Genomic DNA, 6,000 nt, shown 5'->3' with positions numbered 1-6,000 from the left:
CGGCCCCGGCTCCCCCCGCTCCGCGTCGCCCCCGCGCCAGGTCCCGCGGCCGCAGATCCCGAGCGGGAGAGGGAAGCGGCACCACAAAATGGCGGCCGCCACCAGACGCTCAGGAAGCCGCGCTCTGCGCAGGCGCCGCCCCGCGCGCTCCCGGACCCGCTTCTCCTTCCAGGCCCCGCGGGGCGCGATGGGGATCGTAGGCACGGTCGGGCACGGCGTGGCGGAGCCCCGAACGCTACTGGGAGTTGTAGTTCGCCTGGCCGCGCATAGAGCGGCGCGACGCAGAGAGAGAACTACAGCTCCCGGCATGCCCGGCGGCAGAGGCGCCGCGGGGGCGCGCCCGGGCCGCCGCGATTGGGCGCCGGCAGCCCGGGAAGATTCGCTTCGTCCCGATCCCGGTCCGGGTCCTGGTCCCGGTCCCGGCCCTCATCCCAGCCCCAGCCTCGGGCCCACCAAGCGGGACGGGGATGCCAAGGCTGTGCCGGAGCGCGGTGTCACCGCGTGCGGGGGACAAACGCCGCGGCCCGCGGTGCCCCGAGGCTCATCCCGGCCATTCCGCATGGCTGCGCCGGGCGGGCCCACACCGGGACGGGTCAGTGCCAGCCCCGGGAGGGGATGGCCCGGCTGTGAGGGCTTGGAGCTGCCCGGTGTGTGGCTCGGGGTTTTTTAAGGTCCCTTCCAGCCCAAAGCGCTCTGATCCCGTGATTCCTGTGAAAAACGCCAATCACTTGTTTTTCATTTTTTAAAATTTTAATAGTAATAAAATGGTTATAAAAATAGTAATACAATTAGAGTAATAATAATTTGGACAATTTGAATCAGGACAATATGAGGCAATAGGAACAAATAGTTACGGACGTCCGGGTACCTTTTTCTGGGCAGCACAAGCCTGAAAAAGGACACATTAACAGAGGATTAACCCTTAAAAATAACAGCCTGTTGCATATTCATACACCTCATACATGATGCATAAATTGCATTCAAACACAGGATTCTGTCTCGTAAACTTCTTCCTCTGAATCCTAACAGAGCTTTCGAGGTGGGAAGAAGTTCGTTTCTCCTGATAAGAGGGCAATAAATTCTCTGAAATACTGAGGTGTCCTGTGGCTGCTATCTCGCTGGAAGTCCTTTCTTTTTAAAATAAGTATCCTACATAGCATAGTTTCTATTTTAACATTTTGTTATAACCTAAAACTATATTTACCACTCTACTTAAGAGAATTAATACAGCATAACTTTCTAACACAACACATATAATATTCCTTTTAATATTTACAAAAAGCCAATCATAAAATACCCTTTTTTCACAATTTTCAGTAATTCTGGTTTCATGTGCCACATACATGTATGTACATAAGCAGCAATCAGTTCACTGGGAAGATTAAGGGACGTGTGGTGTTTAGGGGTCCCCACTGAGAGAGCCAAGGTAGGAATTGTCAGTGGGAATGGATCAGGATAACTCTGCACAGGCAGAGGATGAGCATCCTCACATGCAGCTCTCACTCTGGAATAAATCACAGAATAATCACAGCAGAATAATCACAGCACCCTCCAAAAAAAATCCCTTTGTACACATATTGAATATTCAAGTACTCTTAAATACCCCCCCACCTTCCAAAACAGTAATATCACAGAAAAAACTGCTCATATCGTTATCAAACTCAATATTTTCATGCCTGCTGCTCTCACAGTAGTGTTTTCCTCTCTTTAATTTAAACATGCAAGACTGTTGCCAGGCACACATTTCTGGTAGAAGTTTTTGTAGCACATGGGTGCACAGAGAGATGGCTTAAATAACTCTTAAAAATGTATTAAACTCTTAAAAGTGTATTAAAACCAAAGCAGTCTGGATATGCAGGGAATTAGGGAAGTACTCTAAGCATGGATTTTGAATAGCCAGAGATCTGCAGGTAAGGAATCTCAGTGTCCAGCAGGCATCAAAGACTTTTTTTTTTTGTTGGTCTAGAGGCAGTAAATGCCAGGAATTCTCGGAGTGTTGTGACATTTCCCAGATGCAGCAGGACTGGTGTGAGACAATGGAGTTGTGGCACCCAGTTCTGAGCAGCATTAGTGTGTGCAGCACTGCCTCCACTGCCAAGTCCTTGGCAATGTGGTTTTGTCTAATGCAGCAATAAAAAAAAAATTTAAAATTAAAAAAAAAAAAACACTAAAGTTTGTTTCAGTTTCAGAGATACTCAAGGTCCCTGCAAAAAGTGGGTATCAATATATAAATTGCTTTATAAAGATAAAGCAATTACACATTGACTGAGTCTTCCCCAAGTGCGTACTGAGGGTGAAGTTTTTCTACTGGGTTTAGGATTTGCAGTATTCAGAGCGTTGGATAGCATTCATCTCAGGAGAAATTCTCTGGGGGAAAAAACCTCCACTGTGAAACTGTGTTTTCCCATTAACAAGTGCTTATTTTTAGATTTGTTAATGGGGGGAATCAGAGCCAGCCAACATGAGACTAGGAAAAGGCAAAACTTCCTTCTCCTTCTATGAGACGGAGACCCATGTGGTGGATGAGGAAACGCTGTGGATGTGTCTGTCTGGGCTTTAGAAAAGAATTTAACACCATTTCCCACAGCATCTTCCCAAAGAAACTGGCTGTCCATGGCTTGGACACTCTGTTTCACCCACACTCTGTTTGGTGGGTAAAAATCTGGCTCGGATAACACAGGGAGTTGTCCAGGTGCTACAACAACATCACAGTTTTCACTGAGTATTGACTCCAGCAAAGGAATTGTTTGGGACTTGCCTCTTGATCTATCTCTGCCAGAGCACCCAATCTACTGGGAATTGTTAGCCCGCATGCCTTATTCTTAATTCCAAGTGTGGCAGCTCTGCTGTGGCAGTGAAATCTTGCAGAGATGGTTTCCTGACTGGGCTTCACCTCAGCTCTAAAATCAAAGCACTTTTAATTTGTTTGTTTGTTTTTTTTCCCCTACAGAACCCACATTTTACAGATTTATGAAGAGAATCAAGACACAAGAAAGGTTTGAGTTCTTAATCATTCCCTCAGGATGCTGTAGGTCCTCCTGGGAGGTAGCACAATGTGGAATTAGGAATAGGGATGCCCTGGGAGGCAGAAGCCAGTGCTGCTCTGGCACTGCTGCTTCCCCAGAAGGGAAGAAGAGGAAATAAGGCTCTCTGGGATCTGAGAGCATCTTTGAGGAGCTGTTCTCACCCAGCACAGACACTGCAGGATGTGGGGCAGTGAGCTCAGAGGCCTGATGGGAAGCAGGCAGAAGGAAACCAGACTGAAATACATTTTATTGCTCTTCATCATCTCTACTTCAATAGCAAGAGGGTTACTCTTGATATCCAGCCTCTTTTAAATCTAATTACTTGGATTTTTTTCTTTCTTTACAGATCTAATCCTTCTGAAAAACAGGAGGTGTAGTGAGACTTGAAATAACTCTTCAAATATGGACAATTTCAGATGTGAAACAGAAATACCTGGGGCAAAATTTGGAGATCTCCTCACAAATGCTGCCCAGCCCTTGGTCAGACTGGTCAGATTCTTGTGAGCTAACTGGGGAGTAGCACAGAATTATGGAATACAACCAGGAAAGGAGCCTGAACTAAAACCATGTCCTGAAAACATGCTTTCCACTCCTGCTCTTGATTTCCTTTATTTATTTTATATATTTATTCACCCTCCAAAGGCTAATGCTTCATGTATTTAGTTTTACCTGACTTAGCTGGGAAGTTAACATATACAAGGAGACAGGGCTAATAGTCTGAGCTATTTGAATTTTGCAATACAGACACAGCCAAAACTCTTCCCTCACAGAAAACAGGTAGGAAACCACACCTAGGTCAGGATGGCAGCTGAGCAAAGTAAACTAACTAAATAATAATTCATAGGTAAGCAGAAAAAGAATTGTCAAATAACTAAAACTTGTAAAAATGAGAAAACATTAATAAGGAGCAGTTTCCTGCATCAAAATACTCTTTTATTTTGATATCAGTTAAGTCTTACTAAGTGGAAGAAATCTTACCTGTAGGGGAAAAGTAATTTCTCTTTTTTCATAGTTCATCAAGCCCATCAACTCTTCTGAAAATTTGGTTGTAATAACTGAAAGCAACCAAGAAAAAGCAAACAAAAAACAAAAAAAAAAAAAAAAAAAAAAAAAACCAACAACCAAAGAAAAAGCAAATTTCATTACAGATTTGTGTTTCAAGGGAACAACCTTTTTCTTAAAATTTCACCTAATTTCTCTGATGTGAAAGTTTCTCATGTGGAAGTATAACTTAATCAGGAAGCATCTCGAGCCTTTACACATGGAAAGGTCATTCCACCAAAAATAACCATAAAGACGCTGCCAGTCTACTGGAAGTTTAGTTCAAATGCCATCCAGAATTTATCATCTGTCAGCTTCCTTGTTTGCAGCAAGAAAAGATACATGTATTCTAAAATACAAGAAAACTTTCTGTTATGTCACACTGCTCCTATTTGATCATAGTCTAAACTCTGGAAAAGCTTTGGATGGGATCCCAGAGAGCCAAGAGCAGAAAACGTGCCTGGCAAAATCAGGGAGTGAAATACACAGACAAACTGAGATGCAGTGTTGCTTTCCTGAGGTTCACAAAAAGAAACTTTGAAGGCTGTACCTCTGTCTTAACTGGAGCTGCTTCAAAAAGCCAGAAGATTCACAGCATCTTTATGTGAAACTGAAGAAAAATAATCCAAGAGAACATGACTCCCTGGACATCTGCTTATCACAGTTACCCCAAACTTTGATTCTTGCAGCTCAAGAGTTTGTTATACCAAAACCATGAAGCAGAGCTGTATTAGTTATGCCTTTATTTGACTGCTCAGAACCAAAAGATATATTATTCCAAACCCATTTGTTTTTAAAATGTATTTCTGTGCATTATGCATACTTCATAATCACTCAACATCTTTGTTTAATTATGCTAAATAATGTTGAACAAGAACATTCTCATTGATTGTACCTTAAAACATCATTCACTGACACATAAATGCACCATATTACAAATGCACAACCTGGCACAACCTCTTACAAAGATTTTGTTTCTGAGACTTTAGCCCTGGAACAAGCAAAAAGGGGAACCATGCACACAGATAAATGTAAAATTGTAAAAGCATGGTGGGGATTCTGTGCAAAAGTCACCTGGAAGTCTTTGACTAGTAAAGCTGTAAACCTGAAATTCTCTTCGTGTATTTTCTTTTGGGAAACTTCTGGCTCTATTCATGTTAGAGAGGAAAAAAAAAAATGTAGGATATTGCTGTCTAGACACTATCAGATCACAGCATCCCACACTGTGTGCTCAGTACAAGGGCTCAGTCATGCAAGATTCTTTCTTTTATTCTGTTTATTGCTCTGCTGGGTCTTGCTGCCTGTTTGGTATTGCTGCAGACTGCTCAGCTCCCTCTCCTGCAGGTTCCTCCTGGATGCCCAGGCTTGGCATCGCTCCCAGGGAAGATGTGGAGCTAAAAACCCATGGTGAAACACAGAGAACTTCAGCCCCACAACTGGGTTCTGCTCCTGTTGATTAAAGCAGCAGAGGGCAAAGGCTTAAAACAGAATTCTCAAAGCAAAAATTTGCACCTAATGCAGGATGGGCTTCAGGAAACACAGATATGGAGCCAGTAAAATTCTCAGACAAAGGACAAAAAAACACACATGCAGTGATCTTGTGGTATAGACTGAACTGGGCTGGGCTGCAAGAAATAAAAATAAAGGCTTTGATCTGGGTAAGAGCCACAAGACTTGAACCACAATCCAGTGCCTGGCCTAAGCATGGGATTCTTCTGGGATGATATTTAAATTTTTCTACACAATGGCAAAAAAGTAAAGATTTTTTCCTTCTCAGGGAAGATCACTGACAATTAAGAAATCTCAAAAGATTTTTGTGGGATGAAAGAAGAAACCAGGGCAGCACTCTGCTGCTTCTCAGACTGCTCTGGCTCTCTCACCTTGCCAAGGCAGAGTATTTTGGCAACCCAGGATGTGCTGAAGAGTGGAAGCG

The sequence above is a fragment of the Melospiza melodia genome, chromosome 9 (assembly GCF_035770615.1).
Source record: "Melospiza melodia melodia isolate bMelMel2 chromosome 9, bMelMel2.pri, whole genome shotgun sequence".
In the NCBI taxonomy this organism is placed as follows: domain Eukaryota; kingdom Metazoa; phylum Chordata; class Aves; order Passeriformes; family Passerellidae; genus Melospiza; species Melospiza melodia.
The sequence above is the reverse complement of the archived record's forward strand: the minus strand, read 5'-3'. Positions refer to the sequence as shown.